The sequence below is a fragment of the Periophthalmus magnuspinnatus genome, chromosome 20 (assembly GCF_009829125.3).
Source record: "Periophthalmus magnuspinnatus isolate fPerMag1 chromosome 20, fPerMag1.2.pri, whole genome shotgun sequence".
Taxonomy (NCBI): Eukaryota; Metazoa; Chordata; class Actinopteri; order Gobiiformes; family Gobiidae; genus Periophthalmus; species Periophthalmus magnuspinnatus.
This window is the reverse complement of record NC_047145.1, coordinates 7,679,402-7,703,949: the sequence shown is the minus strand read 5'-3', so window position 1 is coordinate 7,703,949 and position 24,548 is coordinate 7,679,402. Positions and strand designations below refer to the sequence as shown.

The 24,548-nt window shown below is 39.8% G+C and overlaps 1 protein-coding gene across 2 annotated transcripts in view; it reads right to left on the bottom strand.

Moving 5' to 3' along the window:
- The window catches only part of znf438 (zinc finger protein 438), a 75,575-nt gene extending 51,776 nt beyond the window's left edge, over positions 1-23,799 (bottom strand). The window contains exons 1-2 of one of the 2 annotated variants that reach the window (XM_055229893.1): positions 23,679-23,799; positions 5,478-5,533 (exon numbers count right to left, since the gene is read on the bottom strand). The gene's annotated coding sequence lies outside the window, so the exon portion shown is untranslated. The remainder of the gene's footprint in view (positions 1-5,477; positions 5,534-23,678) is intronic. The other variant, XM_033986218.2, reaches the window with a different exon arrangement.
- Between the last annotated feature and the right edge of the window lie 749 nt (positions 23,800-24,548).

Here is a 24,548-nt window from a genome sequence, read left to right as displayed (position 1 = left end):
GCAGAGGGACGGGAGCGTGTCCTTGCACTGACATTATTTATTGAAATTTAAATTTGCAGGTTGAAATATGTGTCGCGAGTGCATTATGACGGCAGCGGATCTAACGCGGTGGAACATTGGCTCTTTGAACGCCTGTTCCTGGGGTGATGGGGATAATAGAGTGGAGTAGGCCTGTTTAGGGAGGGCATCAGGCGCATTAAGGAGCATGAGTTTGGTGCTGTTGGAATGGTGTGGTAATCTAAGTGCTGTATCTGAGTGGAAGTGGGGTGGTTGCTCTGCTAAGTGAACACTGATAATGGTATGAGGATGGGAATCTAAATGTTTACCCATGGTGGATTCATTTGAGATTTTATAGCTTCAATTTTTCCATTTCTATATTTTCTCAAATGTACAGCTAGACCGGTGACGATAATTACTATATTAGCTTGATTTAAAAGGGGGCAGAACACTTCATCCTGTTACTTTTTATGGTTTTGAAAATGCTATATTTACTGAAAACAATGTATTAACATGTTTTATAAATTTCCCCCTTCCTTTGCTCTATGCACTAAGTCACGCCCCCTTCAGAGCACTATAACATTACAATCAATGTGCATCTCACTAATGAAACTACTGCACACCGCATCAAGTTTGTCAGGTTGCTGTGTACAGTTTTGTATCACGTTTTAGTATATCTATGGAGAAGTGTCATGTGGGAGTATGGGTGACGTCGGCTTGTGGGCTGAGCATTGAACAGAATCTTACTGCTAACCGTAAAGAGGGTTTGAATAGGACTTGGGAGAGATCGCTAAAATACTCAAACATGCGTGGATGTTTATGACGCGGGGACAATGTTATAACATGTTAGTACACTTTAAACCCTGTCTCTGCAGCCAGGTGTTTGCCCTGATTAGAACTAGGTGTTTCTGATTATAGTCCTGTGTGATGTCATGTAGCACTTGAAACTGCAGTGGCCACAGGAGGCAGAACACACTCATTTTTTAACAATGTCTTTGACTAGAAAGATGCAAATGTTACTAGTTTGAACTAAAATGACAAATGCACAAAGAACAGTACATGATACTACTAAAATATCATATACAGTTTTATAGTGAAGTTGATTTAGTGTTTAGTTCCATTTCATCTCCATCTCTATTATTATTGGCCTATAGCACATGTGTCAAACTCAAGGCCCCTGAGCCAAATGCGGCCCGCCACGTCATTTTATGTGGCCCGCAACGAGGGAAATTAAAAGGTTTGACTGTCTTAAAATGTCAGTTTATCATTAGATACACAGTTAAACAGCCATTTTTTCATGTCTATGCAAATCCATATGCAATATTTGTAACTTGAATAAGGAATAAATATAGAAATGGTTAATTAACAAGATTAAAAAGTAGTTGCATTTATTTTACATTAAATTTGGTTACATTTAGTGCCATTTATCTTAGTTAAATTGAGAACAACCATTTTGATGATGTGGCCCTTTGTGAAAATGAGTTCCACACCCCTGGCCTAGAGAATAGTTTGAAGTCAACTGAAACAACAATATATTCCTTATCCTTTATCAGAATACATCAGTGTACATTTTAGGCTATTGTATGCAGTTAATTTTGTGCCTGTACCAAAATGCAGAGCAGCCCGACCTCTCAGCACTGTGATAAACGGGTCTTTTGATGGCCCACTTGTGTAATGAACAGTGTTTTTCCTTGGCACTGCGATTCTGATCTTAATGATGTTATTAATTAGCCACATTCACATGGAGCCCTCTCTGAGCTGAGGAGGCTGCTTGAGCTGTGGCAGCGCTCACGCCTGACCCTGATTTGTGAGCGTGCGTTAGCTTAGCGAGGGCTTTTCTGTCAGCACAAAAGAGGAGGAGGAGGAAAAGTGCCCGAGGAAGAGTATACGGCCCCTCCTCCTCTCCCTCATGTAGACTCATATGACCAGGATATATTCTGGATTTATGCTCGTAGTTTTCCAATGAAAGCGAGGGACAGGCGGAACTACACGGCGCGCTAAACCTCGGTGCGGACAGGGGCAATCGATGTGCCATTTAGCTAATCACAGGGGAGCAGAGCTGAGGGGGATGAAGGAGACAATGGAGGAGGAGGAGGAGGACAGAGAGATGGTGGGCTGTGAAGAGGAGGAAGGGATGGAGAGATATAGGGCTGAGAGGAGAGGATGAAGGGATGAAAGAGGGGTAGGATGGTGAGGGGAGGAGAGAATGGAGGGATGGGAGGCAAAGGAGAGGATGAGGATGAAAAGGAGGGAATGGAGAGATGCTGGGTTGTGAGGGGAGGAAAGGATGGCGAGACACACGGCATTGGAGAAGGACAGACGGAGATGGAGGAGAGGATGGGCAGATCAGATGAAGGGTTGAGAGGAGGTGATGGAGAGAATCTGGGCTGAGAGGAGGAAGTGGAGAAGAAGATTGAGAGATGCAGGGACAGGAGGAGGAGAAGATCAACTATAGTGGCACTGAAGAATTTTGCAAATATATGTAATTGCACACACACAACACACACAGACAGAGCTATACTTCTCTAAAACTAAGTATATTTAACGCACATTAACTTTACACAAATAACACCAGACCAGGGGCTACAAAAAAGGGCATACTTATTTTTACTGTGAGCCACTCTTGCCACTGGATTATATCTGATTAACTAAATAAAATACATTAAAAAACAAACAAACACACAATTAGGACTGTGCCAAATATATTTATCATGATTTTTGTCCTCATATTGTTCGATTACGATTTACAATTCGACTTTATTTTGAGTTATTAAAAACACAAGAGGTTTTCAATATTAATTTCCTGAACATGAACAATAGAGACTTTACATCAGTGCCAGTGACATTTCGTCCTCCAAACTCTTCTGTCTGCTCCAAACCACAGTCTGACAGAGGACTGGCTGTAGACTTCTCCGTTAAAAAGACCCAGGCTGATCACTGGTGATTAGAAATGACTGAATCTCCACCTTGATTAAAATTCAATAAATGAAGCTCAACAGTGATCGCCCGCCCTTGGTTCTGGAAGTAGATTTTCCATTCATTTTTCTCATAGACTTAAAAAAAAAAAAGTATGAATATTAAAAGTTTGAAACCTTGCTCTTGGTTAATCAGCTCTGTGGTAACTAATGACAAAAAGACCTATCATTTTATTTAAACTCTGTATCTGAAACTTTATGAACTGCCAAGGTATTAAAACATTTTGCAGAATCTTGCTTTTTAAATGGCCTTTTTGGACCTAAAACAACTATGTTATGGATATTAGTTACCACATAGATGGTTGGCCCACGCAATATCTTTGAACTCTTAAAATCTGAATTTTAGCTAAATGTCTAAGAGAAAAATTAATGGAAAATTTATATCCAGAACCAGAGCGGACTTTGAAGTGGGCGTGACTGTTCAGCTCTACCGCATAGCCCTACACTCTGATAGTTAAACCTCAAAAGTCCAGATCTTACTAACAAACTACAGCCTGTCTGATCCCAGTCCTGGTCATGGAGTGGTCAGCAGTCCTAGCTCCACCACCACAGACAGCTAAGATACACTCCTATAACAGCTGGTTGTGATTAGACACCGCCCCTCCCCCAGCGGGACAGGAAATGAGCAATCACTTAGACCTGACAGGTACCAGGCCATCAATGCCCTCCTCCCAGCACCCAAAGATCTGAGGAGAGCTCTGGAATGAACCCCACTTCTCTGGAGGGCTGTGCCAGGGTTAGTCTCCTCATGCCTCCGTGTGAGGGGGATTTTCTAGGATCTACACACATGAGCTAATGCCACTGACGCGTGGTGGGACCAGAATGTTTGGGGGAAAATATGGAATTGGGAATTTTCTGACAGATTACTCAGGAATATGAGCAATAAAAAACATGTGAGAAGATTAGGACATATTACCTGCTAACTGCCAAGTTAAGCAACTGCGCATACAGGTTAGATTTACAAGATGAGTGTTTCTAAGAAGAGGACTTGCAGAATTTTTGATTTGCCAATATTAAACTTTAAAGCAGACCTATTCTGCAAAATCGACTTTTCAGAGCTTTTAACCAATTACTCACCCGCAGCTGTATTTGGAGTGATTCATGCATTTAAAGACACCGTTTCACCGCTCTGTACTTAGATCTCTAATGTAATTTTCTGAATCAAGATACACATAGGATTCAACAGCATCGTGAAGTCATTTTGGTACAAATAATAATAATAAAAAAAAAACACTTCCTGATAATGTGATAAGCAGCTGTCCATAGGAGGTGCCAACAGCATGACATTTATGGTGACATCAGGTCCCATCGGGCACAGCAGGAGATGTTTCTTTCATTGCAGAAGTCATTTTAGATTTATATTTCTATTTAAAATGTCCAAATTATAACAAAGATCCATGGGTGTCATAGATGATAACTATATAGCAGGTTCAAGCGCAATACGTATTCTTTATAATTGCTGTTTTGGTGCGACTTTGATCCTTTGTTCAGCCCATTGAGAAGGGCTGAACAAAATTTTAATGATTTTGAAGTTGTGAAAATGTTTGTCATAAAGCTGCAAAAACAGGTGTTAAAAAGTATAGAATAACTTTTAGTGTATTTTTTCAAGCAAGGTTGTGGGGCTATACATTTCTACACTTCGGTATTCCATCATATATAGCTTTAAATATCATAGTTGAGGTTTAAGTATGGCACAAAAATAAAAGTAAACATCTTATTATTTTAGTCAGGATAATTAAATAACAAATCTGGACTTTTTCATTTTGTCAGTACCTTCCATTCCCATTTAGAGGCAGAGGAAAAATGATTCTAAGATGAGTAATTCAGGACCAAAACAGTCGGATGGTTGAGGTTGGCTGTGATGTGAGGCAGTCCTTCAGCAGACATTTAGAGGTCTCTGGTGGGCACTGAAGAGCTCCGCGTAGCCCTGTTTCCACTGACACTTTAGAGAAGTTATACCACACCAGTCCATGCCAGGTCTTATCCAACGAAAAGTGTTCCAGCTCATTATGGCCTCTAACCCTTCCATTTAAATACTGCAGTAAATCATTAGGAAGTTAGGATTCATAGCTCGACTATTGCATCTAAAACAGCTCCTGGATTTAAAAGGTGCACTGCGTAACCTTTCTGGTGGGGAATCCTCTACCTGCTAGTCTCCATGTATATGTTATTGCTTTGTCTGGAATGTTCCACAATATGCAATTAAAAGTATCCATTATGCCTTTACTCAATTACAGTATTAAAAATTCTTACTGTGCGTTAGATTGCCTCTCCACAGATCAGACCTGCAACTTACCCTAACTGTTTCCATGGAGGCAAGATATGTTTAATGCCATACTGTACAACATTAAAAGAAAAGGCAATAATATGTCTAGAGAAAAGCTTAAGAGCAGAGGCTTCAAGAGAAAATTATCAGAATGTAATACTATGCTGCATTTTTAGTATTGATATGATTAAAACATGAAAAATAAATACGTGAAGTGAGTAAAACGTAAGAGTATTTACCCTTGGGTGTACTCGCCGCACCAGTCACTGTCTGCACCCTTCGTCCATGTTCACTTCTGTAAAGACAAAACACAAAAAAATATTTCAGGCAATCCAGAATGCAGAGGGCAATTCACATGGAACGAAAATATTGAAATTATTATTATTATTAGTTGTTTTAATTTATTTTTAATTTATTTTTTTTAATAATCATAAAACCATTCAAGGAGGAATTATTTAAAAGGTATACTATGCAACTTTTCTGATGTGGGTCAGACATCTGCTCGTCTCCATGGAGATGTTATTGCTTTGGCATTAAACTCATCTATTTCCATTGAGATAAGCAAGGTTAAGGATACAGGTCAAATCTGTGGAGAGGCGACGGAGTAAGAACGCAAAACTACTTCTAAAGATTGACTTTGAATAAATGCAAGACAGATTAATTTAATGCCATACTGTGGAAGATTACAGGTAAAGCAATATCATCTCCATGGAGACAAGCTGGTGATGAAGCCACCCACTGGAAAAATTACATAGTGCACCTAGGAATTGGTACCATTTGATATTTTTTACTAGTATTTTAACAATCTTTTTCTGTGGCTAATAGTCCAACCGTCTCTGTAATAAAAACTGCACAGAGCTGGGTGAAATAGAGTGATGCCTGTGTGACATGCAGCACTTGGCCTTCTAAATGAAACTCTCAGACGTGTGTGCCGTGTTTGGACTCCACATGTGTTACAGTAAACACACTGTAGTTCTAAACATGCCTCCCAAACATCCACAGTACAACAGCTGTCAAGGAGCACAGTGTTTAGGGCCAGACCAATGCCCACACCAATACTCACACAGAGACACGCTAAACAAGCACTCAGCACCGCGTTTTGTTTGTGGCAGCGGGGCCTCAGGCGGATCCTCCCCTCTCTATCTCTCTCTCTGGTGCACTGGCCCAGATGTCTCATTACTGTAAAACTACACAGAGATGAGGTGTGTACAAGCCAGTGGCCATCTACGCCTCCAAACACTCAATTAGGTAGGACGAGCCTGAGCGGGCCACACTGAGCTAGCCTGCCTTACGCTGCACTACAATTAGAAACCAGCACGATACAAGGTGAAATGTGCAAAGTGCAAAATGCTGCAGTGAATATGACAGAAATAAGCTGTAGGCGATGTGGTTTTGAAACTAAGGATGACCCTATGAACATTAATAACCACAAGTTGAGATTAGATTAGACACTTGATTGTGCAAAGTGTCTTATTTTTCAAACAAAGCATGGGTTGCAAGTGCTTGAAATTTTAGACAGTGTGTGGTTAGGGATGGGAGCTCGTGCAAGAAGATCTCTGCCAAAAGATGGTGCACACGTCTGGTAAATGATTGAGTTTTTAAAAAAATTTATATTTGAGAAAAAATATGGGTTGACCGCCAGTGAGTTGGGCGTCTTTTGAAGTCGTTTTGCTTTAATTTTGACTACGCTTTTTGAAATAACTATAGTATAAAATTATATATAATTCAAATTAAAATCAAATTTGTGATCTGAACAACTTGAGAATTGTGTCTCATTCTTGGTACTTGGGCTGTAGTCAACTAAAGAAATTCCTGATTGACTAAAGACTAAAAAGGAGACAAAAGTGGCAAAAGTTCTATAAAAACGATTACGTATGTCGATATATCTAACCCAAACTGCACTCACAAGACACAACTGCACAGGAGTTGATGCAAAAACAACTATTTATGCAGAAAAAAAAAAAGTACTAAGAAACAATGTATTTATATAAAGACAGAATACATTTGTGAATCATGAGTTATCTGATCTGCCGTTTGACATAGAAATACCAAAACATACCAAATCTTCAGCTAACTCACTCACTCGCTCACTTCCATATACAATCTAAATTAAAAATTAGTCATTAAGGCACCATTGATGAACTAATCCACTAAACGACAAAAAACCTACAGCCCAGCCTACAGTTGGTACTCCTGTGTCACACTAAGGTTCACTATCCAATGACTGGAGACAATCTGGGTGGAGGCTTAAGTTACAAAAAGCATACAATTTGGTCTGGACTTGATTTTCAGTCTGAATTTCAATGGGACTCTTAGAGAAGACATTGTGCTTGTGTCTGCTACGTAGTTAGAATCTACACCAGGGGATCCTCATGTTTTGCACATATAAATCTCATTATTCATCTAATAAGAACAACTCTGCTTCCTCTGACTTCTGCATTAGAAAACTGCGGTGCCCAATGGGAGCTGACCTCGATGTAAATGTCATCACAACAAAGAGCCATGATGTTGTCGGCAGCTTCTGTGGATAGCTGCACATCACACTAGCGAGATGCAGATGTTTTTCCATTTGTACCAAAATGGCTACACGATGCTGATGAATCCTACACGTATCACCGATTAACCTTATTGTGGCGGATGCTATCGTCTGTGATAGAGCGCGGTTGCAGACTTTCAATTACTGTAACTCCGCAACCAAATGTGCTATCATGTAAATTCAAACGGCGTCTCAAAGCAGAGATATAGGGCTCTTTAAATATTTTACTGTCATTACGGTAATCTGCTTACGTTGTCCCTCGAAGATGACGAATGAGAGCGCAGGTGCCGCAGGGATTTTCCCAGTCACTGATTCAATGCGTCAAAGAAAAAATACGGATGGATATGTAAAATACAGGTAGTTGTGTGAAAAAAAATGCAGTAACATGATTTAACAAGATATTTATGGCTAAGAAAAGAATAAAAATCTACGCAAGTTATACTGGTCTATAGTGTGCTCAGTCCTTAAAGGGTTAATAAAATAAAATTGGACAACAAAGTAAGTACAGGACAGTGGGTGTGTACCAGTAGAGGTGAAAATGTGTTGATCGGCAATATGGCGTCTTAAAAATAAGCGATTAAAGATTGTTCAAACATGCACAAATCACTGTAAGTACAACTTTGGAACGGCAAATGAGAAAGGAAACAACTACAGCATGAAAAGATGATTTTGCAGAATAGACATGCTTTAAAAGGTCCATTTTGGTACAGCATATTGCCATCAAATCATCCATCTCTGCCCAGAATTGTAAGGCTCAAACAAAGTACTCAAATATAAGGCCGTCACCGTCGTCATACCAACCTCGTGTGCCTGACAAAGTGACCACGGGATGTATAACCTCAAACCGAGAGAAGCAAAATCTTGGCACCATCAAGCGCAGAGTTAAGTGACTTTCCTAAAGCTTAAAGATGAGTACTATAGTATCTTCTATAACATTCCCCTGCCAAACCCCAGCACAGGTACGCCCCTCCCCTCTCCCATACATTAGCCGTAATAGCTCCGATAGCGCAGTAGATTTAGCGCCGTAACTCTGCCCACATTAATCAAGCGATGAAGCCGGGCCAGGGGAAATAGTGCCAAGTCACGGGGCGGGCGGGGCCAGCTGGACACGGCCCGCCCGCTGCTGTGGTACCCCTCACATCAGTCACGTTCAGAGGAGCAGGGCCGCACGCAGTTTAACAAGACATTTATGCGTCAGGGGAGCGGCGTTACATAACCATAAAAACATGAGCACCACAAATCACAGTGACTTCACTATAGGAGGTTTGTCTGTGTCTGTTAGCTGTATGCAGACAGGACGGTGCGGAGAGGAGGCGGCTGGGGAGTTTAGCATGGGTTTAATGGAGTCATCTGACCTCCCCAAATAAACAGACACGGCTTAGTCTTGGAGCGCAGGAACATGTGTGAAAACGACCCCACTGCAGAGTAGATTTACTTCAGTTTAGTTTTACTTTTTTGTGCCCCGCTGTTGCAAGGGGTGGCGAGGGCGTCTATAACTCTAGAACACCCCTTTCAAATTTATTTTTAAAATCATTATCCTGGTAACTTTTGCAAACAGTTATATTTAAACAGACCCAATGTAGCGTTTGTGTATTTTGATGACCTGGACAAAACTATACGTGTCAATGAAGATCGCGCCCTAACTACATCCACACTTGCATGGCCACGCCCTTAAAAAGTCAATGGAAAGTGAAAAAAATAAGTTTGTCATAGTCCAATCACATTTTTATGTTCCCCCGAGTAAAAAAAAAAAAAAAGTCTATACTGAGAATCAATAGCAGTAAATCAACACTAAACTAACATGTCATGACTGAAGGTTTTATCAAAGGTGCTTCCATCATTAAAATCTAAATGTCAAAAGAAGAATAAAATTTAGACGTAGCCACTATCTCTTCTCCATTAAGTCAACATATCTGACCTCAAATGGGTTTTAATGATGATATTACTGCAACTTTGGAGACCCTCACATGTTGGGCGTTGAATGATGGGTCAAACGCAGAGAACAAGATTTGAATGAATATTGATATATATTTCTACCATGTACGATTCTGTCCGAAGCTCAGTACACAAGCCTACATAAATCATGCACCCGCACGGCAATTCTCCATAAACATACAAAATCACGATACAAAACAATAAGCTACAACTTCACAAACCTGATGCGATGTGCAGTAGTTTCATTAGTGCATGCAGACTGTTGTGATTGTGCTCTGAAGGGGGAGCAAAGGGAGGTTAGACTCAAGAGCATCAAAAACGGAATGAAAACTTGTTTAACATGTTAATACGCGGTTTTCTGTGAATTTTCAAAACAATAAAAGGCAGTCTGGTGATCTAAAAATATTTGGTGTTAGCAGTTAATACCTTATAGAAGTAAAATACATCCTTTTTAAGAAATAATAAAAAAAAAATGTTCCTGTCATATTGAAAATGGCTCCACACAGGATCTATCTGTGCCCTCTCCTCATAGTAGTGCAGTATTTCCCATCGATTTTGTGAGATTTTGTCACGCCAAAGTCTATAGTCCATGTTCTTTTTAGACTACGGGGGGCCGCCACAGTCTCTTCTGTTAATGGGAAACACTGTAGTGACATGCTGCTTTGGCCCGGGACTGGACCACAGCTGGAGCGGCTCCACTGCCCAGGGCCGTGGGCTGTGGTGGTGCCGCATTAGAGCCCGGGTCCAGAGAGGCCAGGCCGGCTCCGCTCTGCCCGACACGGAGCCTCTGCGCTGGGGGAACGTCTGAGTAATGGAGGGGTAACTGGATCCAGTGGAGGGGAGGAGATGAGGCATAAATGGGAGCGAGGGCAGAGTCGCAAACGTGTTAGAAACCAGGAGGAGAGGAGGAGAGAAAGGAGAGGAGAGGGTGAGAGAGAGGAGATAGAGAGGAGAAAGAAGATGAGAGTAGAAAAGAGGATGAGACAGGAGAGAGAAGAAAGAGAGAGGATGAAAGAGAAGAGAGAGAGTTGAAGAGGATGAGAGCAGATGAAGGAGAGGAGTGAGAAGATGAGGAGGAGATGAGAGAAAAGAGGGGAGAGAATGAGAGAGGAGAAGAGGAGAAAGAAGATGAGAAAAGAGGAGGATGAGCGAGAGGAACAAGGTTAACAGGATGAAAGAGGATGAAGGAGATGAGAGGAAGAGAGAGGAGAAAGAAGAAGAGCAGGAGAGGATGAGAGAGAAGAGAGGCGAGGATGAGAGAAGAGAGAGGAGAGAATGATAGAGAGAAAAGAGAGGTTAAAAGAGGATGAGAGGATGAAGGAGAGGATAGAGAGAAGAGAGAGGACAAGAGAGAGGACAAGAGAGAGGAGAAGAGAGGAAGAGAGAAAGAGGAGAGAGAAGAGCGAGAGGATCGAGGAGAGAGAGAAAGAGAGGAGAGAGAAGAGAGAGGACAAGAGGAGGAGTGAGAAGATGAGGAAAATGAGGAGAGAGGGAAGAGAAGCAAGAGAGGAGAAGAGGAGAGCGTGGGTGGGACACTGCTGGGTGCATGTGCAGAGGAGCCACAGGATGGGCCTGGCTGTCATCACAACACTGGTCCAAATGGGGTTACACAATACTGGAAGATTGTGATATCAATATTACTGCATGCCTTATTTTACATAGACAAAAAGTAAGATGAATCAACGCTAAATTTACGCACAGCAAAAACTGCAGGGTTATAATTTCAGGGTAAAACATTTCAGAGTCATTTTAACTATTTAAAAGTTCAATGGGGGTTTGAGCTGGGGTTTATTCTAATTTGCTCTTTTTCACCTCCAGCTTTGAAAGAAAAAGCTGGTGGTGAAGAAGTCCTAAAGGAATACCCAACAACAGAAACTAACTCATACTACAAGAAGGAAGTTCGTTAATGTACTGGTCTCACACGCGGTTGAACACCATGGGTATGTCTCTATATTTGTTCACTAATTCATACATGATTCTTAATGTTTTAAGTTGAATTCCTCTTTCTTTAGTAACTTCCCCTCTAAGGCCACCTGGAACAGTATGCCCTTGGGATTGTGTTGGCATTTCATTCTCTCAAAGATCCATGCTCGAAGAAGGGCTATGCAGTAATTATTTTGCTTTCAAAGCAATGTAAATTGTGTTAATGCAGTATTACATTTTATGGTTTCTTTTTATTCAGGAGCACTTCTATAATCCTGCCCCATGAGATGTCTCTGATCCATTTGCAGAAGACAGTCCAAAGGCATCTTTTACAATGTTTTAAACTAAATAAATGCACTGAATTTTATTTATTTTTTTTACAGTGTGTCTTATTAATCTACACTTGTCAGCGTGTAGTTACTACTCCCCAAAATTTTAAATTAACTCAGATTCAGAGCAAAAGTAAAACACCTCTGTGTATCATTTAGCTAAATCAGGATAACTCTACAAAGTGTTATCTGTTTACTCTCAAAATGTTAAAATAACTCTTGATTTCTGGGTTAAACAGGCATTCAGGTCCAGTGTTACTTAACATTTCAGATAATTAAATTACCTCTAAATCAGATTGGACTCATAAACCGTGAGAAACTGCTAAAGTTGATTCTGTGAGTCAATTTAACCCTCCACTTTTTACTGTGTGAAAACTAATCAAATCTGCCTTTTTTATCACATAAAAAAACAAAAACAGCACATTTCTGTCAACTGGAGAACCTTGGTGTTGTTGTAGTATATGTAGTTTGTTTGCAATATTAAGTATAGTGATATCATACTTTGGCTTTACAGAGTGCAGCCATGTAGGGTTGATCAGATACTAAATCAATACTAAAACTAGTATAGAAACTAGATACTCATTTGAGCAAATATAGATATTAAAAAAGTCACATTCTCAGAACAGCAATCTTTCCTGAATAACTTTAGAATGACCTTGAGCTGTATCAGAACAAGTATAAGACACATGACTAGTATTACACTCCCATGGACCACTATGGAACCTACTGGACGACTGGGGGATTACACAGATATAAGGCCACATGGTAAAAAGAAGGTACTATGATTTAATGTTGGAAATCACATTCTATTGTCTAAAGCAAGAATGTTTTTAATTACCATTGTGGTATCGGAATTGGTATCGAGTATCAAGTCTATTCCTTAGTTTCGAAAAGTTTAAAATTTTTGTATTTCGTGACAACACTAATCTCAAGACGTGAATAATTATGTTGTTTTTTTTTAATTATTATTATTTCCATCTAGCGAATGAAAAAACTTTAAATCTGTTATTCAGTTTCTTAACCCAAGTAGGTCCTTTTCCTTTAGAGCAGTTTTATTCAACAGAACTCATTTCATTTTTTCTTTCGTTACTATATAAAAGATTTGAGTACAGATTATTTTCGTACTGTAGGTTTTCACTTTCTCACAGACATCAGAAGTTATGGAGTGTTGGAGTTATGGAATGTAGTAAACAAAAAACGGGTGAAATACCTCAAAACATGTTTCAGTTTAGATTCCTCAAAATAACCTTTACCCTTTACTTTGATCACTGCTTTGCACAGTTTTGGCATTCCACTGATGAGCCCTGATGCGGCGCAGCTGTGAAGTGAAAACCATTTCAGGAAACTTCATCGTGAAGCTCAGTGACAGAAGTCCAAGGATTTGTATACAGCTCTGTCGACAAAGCAAAGTGTGGATACTTTGAGGAATCTGAACTATAAAAACATACTTTGAGTCATCCAACTTTATTTTTTGCTACATAATTCCATATATCTTCCTCTTTATATATTCAATGTCTTCAGTTTGTACAACTACGATGTGGAAAGTAGCAAACAAAGAAAAAACATTGGCTGAGTGTCCAAACTTTTGACTGACAGTGTATATGATAATAAATGACTCATGCATGCGTTGCCCATATGCTCCTAGACTCCTAAAATCATTAAAAAATATATAGTTTTGGGCTGGAAACATACTTTTTAATTTGAAAATCAAATTAGGAGGCGCACTATGCAGAGAACTAAATGCCCAAGCTATTAAACCCTGTAGCCTAAACCTCTAATTTCCAAGGCTTGTTTCAAATACTTAGGAAAATCCATTCTTCATTTTCCGTAGAGTCAATATAGTAATTATTGTGTTCGGTGAATGGGTGGGAGGACCCTGTGGAACCTACAGCGTGGGCTCGGTCTCATATTCACCCGCTGCAGACACAGTAAACACATGAGGAGAGCACAAAATGAGTTACCCTCTCCCCTGTGTGGCTTCGAGTCTGATACACAGAGCAGGCATCAGTACACAGGCCAAATATTTACCTAGCATTCATCTGTGCAAGTCTGGCTTTGGGAGGTAAGCTGATTACACGAGAAGAACGCCAGACAAAGCCAAAAACACGAGGGGACTTTGAGGAGGGAACCCGGCTAGGACAAGGATACAGAGAGACATTTACCGCAGGTTTTAAATAATAATTGAGGTACTTTTACAGCAGATGCCCTCTGGTTTACACTGTCCATTATTAACTAACAAGGACGGTATATTATACAACGAGAGTAAGTACTGCTTACCAGCCATCTTCTGGTTTGAACAGGAAGTGGATTATTTAGTGAAATGACAGTAAATGACAGTTGGCATCATTTTCTGCTTGGACCAACTCAACTAACAAAAGTGGAGGTTTCCGTATCCAATCCTCTCTGGGCTGGCTAAAACATTGTAAAAACATTCTCTGACATATGAATTGTACAAAAAACTAGAGACAGAAAACTGATATATCGGTTGGCTGATATTTGAACTTTTTAACATATCGGCTATCGGCCTTAAATCTGCAGCCCAGGACGATATTTTGTTTGCACTGCACAAAACGTGACTACATGACTTAAGGAGGGGGGTTGACCATGTAATTTTAATTTTGTATTTCAATATTTTCACTAGGCTTGCCACGATAACAAATTTTGAAGCATGACATATCGCTGCAAAGAAATACTGCGATAAACGATAATATTGAAACTACTTTATGCCACTGACACAATGACACAGGATAATCCCAGTAAACCCTCATTAAAAAGGCATGAGCTGCAACATATAAAATAATTTGCCATAGAAGTTATTTATTTAACCTACACCTCAAATCTTATCGCAATTTGAAACATGAAAATTAGGTCAAATAAATCAATCTAAAAAGACTGCTAAAGCTGAGACAAGTTTAGTTTAGAATAAAAGTTTTGAGCCACACACACTCCAAAATATGTCACGTGCTGAGTGAAGAGGTTTTGACTCAAATAAAGCCAGAATTACAGCAGAATGTGCATATTTTTTATTTAAAAAAAACAAAACTATTTTGTCTGTACATACACTCAATTAGGATGGCATACCTTGAGCTTCATCTGGGTCAAATTGAGTAACCACATTCCCAGCAGTTTTGAATTCTAAACAAATAATTAATTGAGAGAATAATTAATAATTAATTAGCTTAATCGATTAACAAATTAATAATCAGTTGGAGCCCTATAAACTGCACCAAGACGTCTCCTTTTTTGCAGAACACTTCCACAACCGGGTTCAAACCTTCTGACGTGTGGACTCTATAAACTGCTTCAATTCTGGGTTATAAAACCCCCTGCAGCCACATTATGGTACCATTTGGAACATAACGCTTTGCTCAAGGGCGCCCCGGCAGCATCACAAGCCCTACTGCTAACGGCTACAACCAGCCCCACTTTTTACCTCCTGGTTTTGGACATAGCAGTCGGCCCCATGTCTCTGCAACGTCCGACCACAAAACCATCACCAAACCCGGAGGAGCAGAGCCAGGAACTGTGCTAATGCTAATGATATAATAATGCCACAGCAGCTACAAACCAGCCAAGTAAAGACATGTCCTGTTTATCGATTAGTAGGCTAAAAAGGGGGCTGGCAAAAGCTCTCAAAACTATTACATATCACTATGTATCTGACCCAAGCTGCACTTACAAGACTACACCTGCACAGGAGTTCATGCGAAAAAAAACTATTTATGCAGAAAAAAAGTACTAGGAAACAATGTATTTAAATAAAGACAGACTGAGTTGTGAATCATGAGTTTAATCTGCCTTTTAACATAGAAATACCAAAAAATACCAAATCTCACCAACTTTTGCCCCATATGTATGTCATCCATGCATGTTTGAGTAATCTTGCAATCTCTCCTGGGCCCTATTCGAAACTTCCTTACTGTTAGAAGTACGATCCTGTACAAACCTGATGTGATGTGCAGTAGTTTCATTAGCAGAATGCACACTGATTGTGTTGTGATAGCGCTCTGAAGCATGAGAAGCACAGGGATGGGGGACTAAATACAGATTCTAAATACACATTTTAATATGTTGTTGTCAGCAAATATAGCATTTTCAAAACAATAAAAGGTACCAGGTTGATGTAAATGTATTCCCCACAAATACCCCTTTAACATAAGTTTGATCTGTACTTTACATTGTAAGAGCGTAATATTGGGATCAGTTCTATCTTCCATGTCGGCAAGACAAATATTGGATATCGACTCAAAAAAAATCCTAATTCTGACCCAGTTTGACTAGTAAATGAATGTGCAAAAATGTGCATTCTTGCTTTAAATTAACTGAACTTATTGTGCCAAAATATATATTGCATATTTTTCTCATATCATGCAGCCCTACAGGCCTACACCGGACCACAGCCCTACAGTCAAGAGTCTCAATTAGAGCTGATGTCCTTTACAACCTTTTGGAACCAACAGTTTGTGTGGAGAAAAGCTCACCAGACATTACTCGACCACATCCCGGCCTTTCCCTCCACAATATGGTCGACATCCATTATTCAGGCTGGAGATGCACTTTCCTTGTTCCTCCTTTGCTTTTAACACAAACACGTCAGCTGCTTAGAATTCAGGTACAGCCGAAAAACTCCAACGATGTGAACTTAAGCCGGTCGTGATGAATTGAATTAGCGGATGGACTTTGTAAAACCTCACTAAAATGTGTGTTGAGGTGACTGTGATGGTAGCGATGGAGGGGCATGCTAATTGAGCTGCTAATGCCTACGGAGCAGTCATAATGACACAAAAGTAGGCCAAGAGGAGAGGAGACGGCCCTGCAAGAGGAATGAATGATTAAACATGCAAAAGGAGGAGAGGCGAATAATAAAACAGGGATTTTAAAACAGACGCGCTGGAACGATACAAAGGAGAACCATGTCTTCGGTGTTAATGGTAAACCAAAGGAAAAAGGCTATAAGAGTCAGAAGTCTAAAAGCCACACTTGTACACTCATGGAGACTTCAAAAACTGAATGTGGTGAATAACTAGCATGCACTTGTGTTATGGGCATCAACAGGACAGTGTTGTAAGGAACTGACACAGACAGCACGATCCCCCATAGTGCAGAACAATCTGATCCTGAAGTGATCTGATATTTGTGTGAGATCGTCATATTGTGATTCAGTCCTTTTGCCTGACCACATATCTGGTAGCGTGCACGATCATGTGACAAGTTTCTATGAGCATGAAAAATATGCAAAATTGATGCTGAGGAGGTGAAACAAAGGCTTGCCTCTGGTGATTACGTTTTGGTTACACCACCGATTAAAGCAGCATCTAACGTTTATTTTTTCGATTAGTTGCACAATAGAATTTTGAGGAAGAAATTTGACTTTTTGTGTTAAAGGGTATATTACAATTTTTTTTTCTCTATTATAATGCTGTATCCTCATCAAGAACATACCTCCAGTTGTGTTTTGTTTCATTCACACATAAAAACCCTGTATATTTAGGCTCTATTCTTCTCTCAGCCACCTTGTGATGGCACGTCGCAATACAGAAAGTTCTGTTTTTAAACTCCATACAACTTCCCTAGCGTCATTTACATAATTTCAGCCCTTAAACTGCCAAATTTTATGGAACTGAAGGTAAAAAGGTAACTGTAAACTTGAAAACTACCACTTCATGACAACACATGGTGGAACAGAGAATTTTGAGCTTTGGAGATGTAGACAAATTAATAAAGGGTTACTAATAAGTGTGCACAACTCCAAATATGTTTTTGATGACATAACATTATAACATAGTTTAAAGCTCACAAGAGTCAATTTTAAGTAATACAGGACCTAGAATAGAAGAACTATATCTGTCTACATAAATTGACAGTATTAGGATATAAAGACTGGAGTCTCCACCTGGCTTGTAGCGGACAGCCTGACCACGCGGCGCCAGTGTCTCTGTGTGTGTGTGTGCGCTATGGAAACTGGAGCTGGCATGTGATTGGCCGGAAATGTTAGACAAGCGTCTCGGTTCCCTCCGCGCTGGTCCGTCCACATGTGAAACCGCGAGTGAGGAGCACACAGCCAGAGTCAACAGAGGAGCATGGCATGAGGCCGCCCTGCCCGCTCCACTGTCAGCCCCACACTCTCACCACGTGCTATGAAGAACCACTGTGTTTACAGTGAGCACAGCCAAGTGAAGTCGTCAGAGGGACAAATATGTGCAAATATGTGTATCAGCATTGCTTTGGAATGAGAGAGCAGGCTAAAGCTAAAGCTAGGTGCTGAGGCCACCAAGGAGTTGATTGCAAAAAAGTTGGAACTTTGATGACATTCTCAGGTCATGGCAGAGGAACCCACTGTCCATCCATGCCCTTGTAAGGATTAGAAACTCACCAACCAGCAGTTGCTTACAAAAGAATTCAAACATTTGATTTTAAGGCAGCCAGAATGGAGCAAGAAAAGTTACAGGAACAGCACAAGGTATACTCGCCTCACACACATCATCAAAACTGGGTCTAAACTACACTAGAACTAGAACTAATCATTGATAGCGGAACAGTTAATAACAGATCACATGACTGCATAAGACTAAGGACTAGCCGCATCAAAACTGAGACGAGAAAGAGGGCTTTTAGCCATGTTGCTTCACAAAACACACCAAGGAACACTTCAAGAAAAAGCTAAATTGGATACATTGGTGACACAATCACAATTTGATAATCTGGTAACAAACTTTTATACATGTACTTACTCCTGTTTTTAATGTGGACTTATATACTCATTTGTTTTGTTTGTGTTTCTGCTTGTATTGTATTTTAAATAGGACACCCATGAAAAAGAGCTGAAGTGCTCTCATTGTGTTCCCCTGTATAAATAAAGATAAAGAAAGAAAGAAAGAAAGGATCAGTTCTAGTCTACATTAAGAATGCACAGATCTCAAACCAGGACAAGAATGAATGCAGCACATTCTATGGAACATCTCCTTATTCCTACCAATTAGGGCTGGGCGACATATCGATATTAAAAATTATAATTCTGAGCAAGATATAAATTTGGTCGTATCGTGAATGAAAAATGATACTGAGATATATATTTTTGTTCATATCACCCAGTCCTTCTACCAACACAGCAAAGGGATTTGTCGACACATGTGTCCTTTCTTGCAGCGGCTTTAGTTGCAAGATGAATCACAAACTGCTCCCTATATGGCATTCAAAACTCCTCACAATGCACCTTGAAATGTAGTGTCCTGCGATGGTCACTAGACTGGTTAATATAGACCACAATTAATTGCAATTAGGGGTGTGCGGTATGTCCAAAAAATGACATCACAATTTTCTTGATGCCAAATCAGGATTCCACCTGTCACTCACTCTGAGGCTGAACAATAAGAGAAGTGGATGGGGAAAAGTGTCTTTGTTTAAGCATAGATCTGTATTCAAGAGAAAATTAGTCAATCATGATGTGACGATTTTACCAAAATTAGAGACTGTCACAGGAGTGAGATCACAAATGAGATCACAAATTGATTTTTATTTCCATATCGCCCAGCCTTAGCTGTATTTGGTTGGAAAAACAACTGAAAGCATCAGGCCATGATATAAGCTGTTTGAACGCACTGTTGACTCATGATTATGAGTAAACTACTAAACTGTTGCAGTGTAAAGTCCCAAACGTAAGCCACTAACCTTAGCTTAAGCTTTAAAAATATCATTAGTTTCCCTTCTCAGGCAAAAAAACTGACCTACCTAATGTCAGAAAATTCACAAAAAGATATACAAAATTGTTCAAGACTGCTTTAAAGTAAAACCAAATACACACAGGAGCAGAGTGGGCAGGTTTCAGTCTGACTATCACAGTGGAATAGAGCAATGCAAAAAGCGGCTGTGACAGTTACAGTGACGCATCATTTCTGCTCCTTTGCTCAGCGCACAGGTGAACACATGGCTCAGCCAGTGCACAGAGAATATTATCGCTGGATTGTAAAGTTACCATGCTAAAACTCTACGTATGAGGAAACAAAGCCAAGTATTTAGACGATTAGAGTAGGGTTGTCAAAACTAACTATACAATCAGATGCTAATCGATATTAAAACTAGTATCCAAACTAGATACTCATTTGATCACGCATCAGTGGTGGTGCCTGTGGTCATCAGAGCACTTGGGGCAGTAACCCCCAGACTGGAGGAGTGACTACAGCAGATCCCAGGAAAAACATCAGACATCACAGTCCAGAAAAGTGCAGTACTAGGAACAGCAAAGATACTGGGCAGAAACCTCAAGGACTGGCCTTGAAAAAAGGATAAGCCCATCTGCAGAGGGTGATTGATATATATATATATATATATATATATATATATAAAATCATAATTATTATTATTATATATACACCGGTAGTCACTTTAAAAAAAAGCTGAAAATACAAAGGAATATTAACAAATCCAATGTCCCAAAGAGTTTGCGAAAGCTAGGAACAGATTTTCTCTTTTCACCGTTAGTAATGAAATGAGTAATGAAAGACTTAGTGTGACAGGTTTTCATGTTTTTTTATAATTATGACTTAATTTGGTGAGATGACACCTGTCATAAATACTAATCAGAGTTTTATATCAGTGGCAGTGCCAAAAATGTTGAAAAGAAAAGTACAAAATTACAGGAAGTAGTGCCGAGTCCTACATAAAATGTTGGCAGTTGTTTACACTATGGTTGCTAGGTAACAGTTATGGAATTATATCCATGTATGTCGCATTTACTGACACTTTAATCAAATCTTGAATATAATTATGTTAACTATGTTTTAGTGAAACAATAGTTTATACTGTCATATGCACTTTAAGTCTAACTTCAGTAAGAGACACTCCAGTGAGCTATGTGTTGCCCTGGCCTTTAAGGAATGTAGACATCAAGATACCATACTTTTAACAAAATCATCACTTTAATAAAATATATATAATAACATGAATATGATTCTTTGTCAGTTTAATGGTGTTGCTATGATTACAACGTTATAGCTCTATTGCTCAACGTACTGCTCCATCGGGCATTGTGCTGCCATGGAAAACCCACTGTAAAAATACCAATTCAAACCTAAAGACGCCATGCTGGCTCCAAAGCTCATGCACAAGTACCTCTCAAGAATTTGAAACAATATTTTGGAGTCTGAAAATAAGCACGCGTGGGTTGTGCATGTTGGTGCGATAATGACAGTGGAGCAGAGAGCTTTCCATGTCTGAACCTCAGCCTCTGCTACGGTAATCCCCCGTGCTGTTCAGACTATGGGCCAAAACACAACCAACATCAATCAACATCAATGAGAACACAGGACTGGATTGAGTCTGCAAAATATACTGTACAGACAATAACAAAATTAGTATCAAAACTAGATACATTTGAGGAAGGATACCAAATACTGAAAAAAGCCACATTCACAAGACAGAAATGAACCTTTCCTGATTAGCTTTAGAGTGATCTTGAGCTTGATCAGAGTAAGTATAAGAACACCCACCTGGACGATGGATTACACAAATATAAAGCAGTATAAAAGAAAACACATGTAATGTTGAAAGTGTTATTCTGTTGTCTACATAAATCAATATCACTGTAGTATTGGAATCGGTATTGAGTCTATTCCTTAGTATCAAAATAGAGTTTGAAATTTTAGTATTGTGACAACTCTAAAGCAGAATGTGAAAGCAAGAGAAATTAGAATAAATGTAAAGGTGCTCTGTGTAACTTTTCATGGAGGGTCAGCATCTGCTCGTCTTCATGGAGATGTTATTGTGTTGTCTGGAACATTTACACAGTATGACATTAAACATATGCTGGTGATGCATCTCATTTCCAAACCACAAAATATATTGTCTAATTCTGTGTAAAGGTTGCTAACTCTGTAGTTTAGACCTCTACAAACATGCTCTCAAATGCATGTGGTTATGTGGCCTGTTTAAATTTAGTAGTTGATATTTCAGTGTGCTCTCAAATAAGAAGAAACAGACATTTCACAGTGCATACTATGAACTTCTATACTGATTTTAAGAATGATGGTATATCAAATTGTGAATACTAAATCAGGTCAACTGTTGCTGAACATTCTCAGTTGGTCAAGCCGTAGTACACAAGAATTAATAGAGAGTGATCTTGCAAACTGCCATAAAAACAAAGTTAGAGCTGAGAGACTTTCTACAGTTCCTACTTGAAATCACCATCCAGATGACATTTAATTAATACAAGAATCACATTTCAGAACATGTCTGTTGAGATCTAAACTACAGGGTTAGCAGTTTTATGATTTTGTTTGTAGAGGAAATGATGGTAAAAAAAATTGCAGTCTTTGAATGGACGCAATTAGCACATCTCAAATTGCAATTTAGATTTGATTGCAATTAATCTTGTGGCCCTAGTTACTGGTTCACATGAGCCTAAAGTTCCACAGTTGTTAGGTTTGCTCAGGTCTGTTCAGTTTATCCCCCAAAAACTCACGTAGACTACCACCATAATGTCGAGTGAATGAATGTAAGCCACTCTGGGTGTATTGAAAGGTGCTATAAAAATCCAATGCATTATTATTACAATAAAGCAATAACCTCACCACAGGCAAAGTTACACAGTGCATCTTTAAATTAACCCAAAATATGGCATATCATCATTCGTAAGCACAGCCCTAACAGACAACGGTTTAAAGGTCCCATATTACACAAAATTTGCCAGCTTAGAAAGTTGTTACCTCATCAAAAACATACCCAGGGTTATGTTTTGTTTCATACACATGTTTGAGTAAACCTTTATTATTAGTTTGTCTACATCGCCAAAGCTCAAAATGCTCTGTTCCACCTTGTGATGTCATGCAGTGGTAGTTTTCAAGTTAACAGCTCCTTTTACCATTTGTTCAGTAGAGATTCACAATTCCAGGTCTGAAATGATCCAAATGATTCTAGTGAAGGTGGAGTTTAAAAACACAGTGGAGCACTTCCTCTGTTACCACATGAAGTCAGAAGGTGGAAGTATAGGGGAGTATTTTCTGTCTGAGAGAAGAACTCAGCCCAAGTATGCAGGATTTGTGCAACATGTGTGAATGAAACAAAACAAGCTTCAGGTATGTTCATGATGAGGAAACAACATTATAACATAGATCAGAAAACAGCGTAATATAAATCCTTCAAAACAAACTTCATATTGATCTTATAATCGTATTCATTATTTCTGCAAAACCTATGACTCTGACAATCACTCAGTGCAGATCAAATGTTCTGGGGGCAAACTGTTGCACATCACAGCAGCAGCAGCACAACCTCCATGTGTGTATGCAGTGTCCAATGTCCATATGTCCACTGTCACCCGCCTATGTCCCTGTATAAAGCTGTCCATATGTCCTCTCCTCACATCCACCCACTGCCCTGTGTTTACATGGACATTTCAGCGGGAAACCCCAGTGTAGTGACATCTGTGGGTTGCAGAGCTAGCCTCAGGCCTGCTCTGCAGTAACCCTCCCCGACAAGACGTGCATTTCACCATTTCCCCGTGCACTTTTTCATGCACAAACTCTCCAAGCCCACAACTCCTCCATGACAGCTGTTAACATGGATTTGAAGCCATTTTTCCAATGCAAACACGGAGCACAGCACGGGGCTTCCTGCTGCACACCGAAGCTAACAGGAGAACCGAGCGAACCCGGGCCCTCTCTGCGGTCCACAGCGGGCAGGAGCCGGGATACGGAGGGCAGACGTGGACGGCATCTCACCTGGATCCCCGGTGATGCGGCGGGAGCGTGTCTAGGCGGCACTCGGCCTCATTTCTCCAAAAATCTGGGCCAAAACGTCGATCTTCATAACTGTTTCTCTGCAGCCATCTTGAGCCGAGTCGAAATTAGGAGCAGGCAGGGGTGGAAAGTTAACTTGTTGTTTTAAATACCCGCTTTACCATAAAATACCCGTTTCAATATTATAATATAGTTGTTGAGTATAAATGTAATGATAATAGTTTTTTATTCAAATATGTATTCTGCCACAGCTAACTTGATTTGTGTTTACTACGTGACTGTCACACCCCCGCTGAACATAAATGGTACAGTCTTAAACGCTCTGGAGTCTGTGGTGAGGAGCAGCCAATCAGAGGCCGAGTACAGAGCTATAGTATTCTGCACAGAGCTGTCACAGAACATTACAAGAGGAGGAGTTATAGTAGACTAGTAGTTGTTGCGGTTATAGTAGTAGTAGTAGTTAGGGCAGGCTGGGGTCAAAAGTACAATAGTATGCATTGCAATCTCAGCTGAAACTGTTTGCATCCTTATCTCCGCCGCCTAAAATAATGACACTTAATTGGAAACATATTATGTTTATTATGTTTACACTCCTTTAAACTCGAGTGCACCCTGAGTCAGTTTGGTCTACACCCAGCTCTGAGTTTGATTCTCAAAAGCATAAAAATCACATACTAATCCATGCAAAAAGTAGTATTATATAATGAAATACTAATTTGAGCAGGTATCTACTAAAAAAGTCACATGCCTTTCCTGAATAGCTTTAGCATGATCTTGAGCTGTATCGACCACATAGATTAGTATACTCCCATGGACCACTGTGGAACCTGCCTGGGTGACTGAGGGATTGTA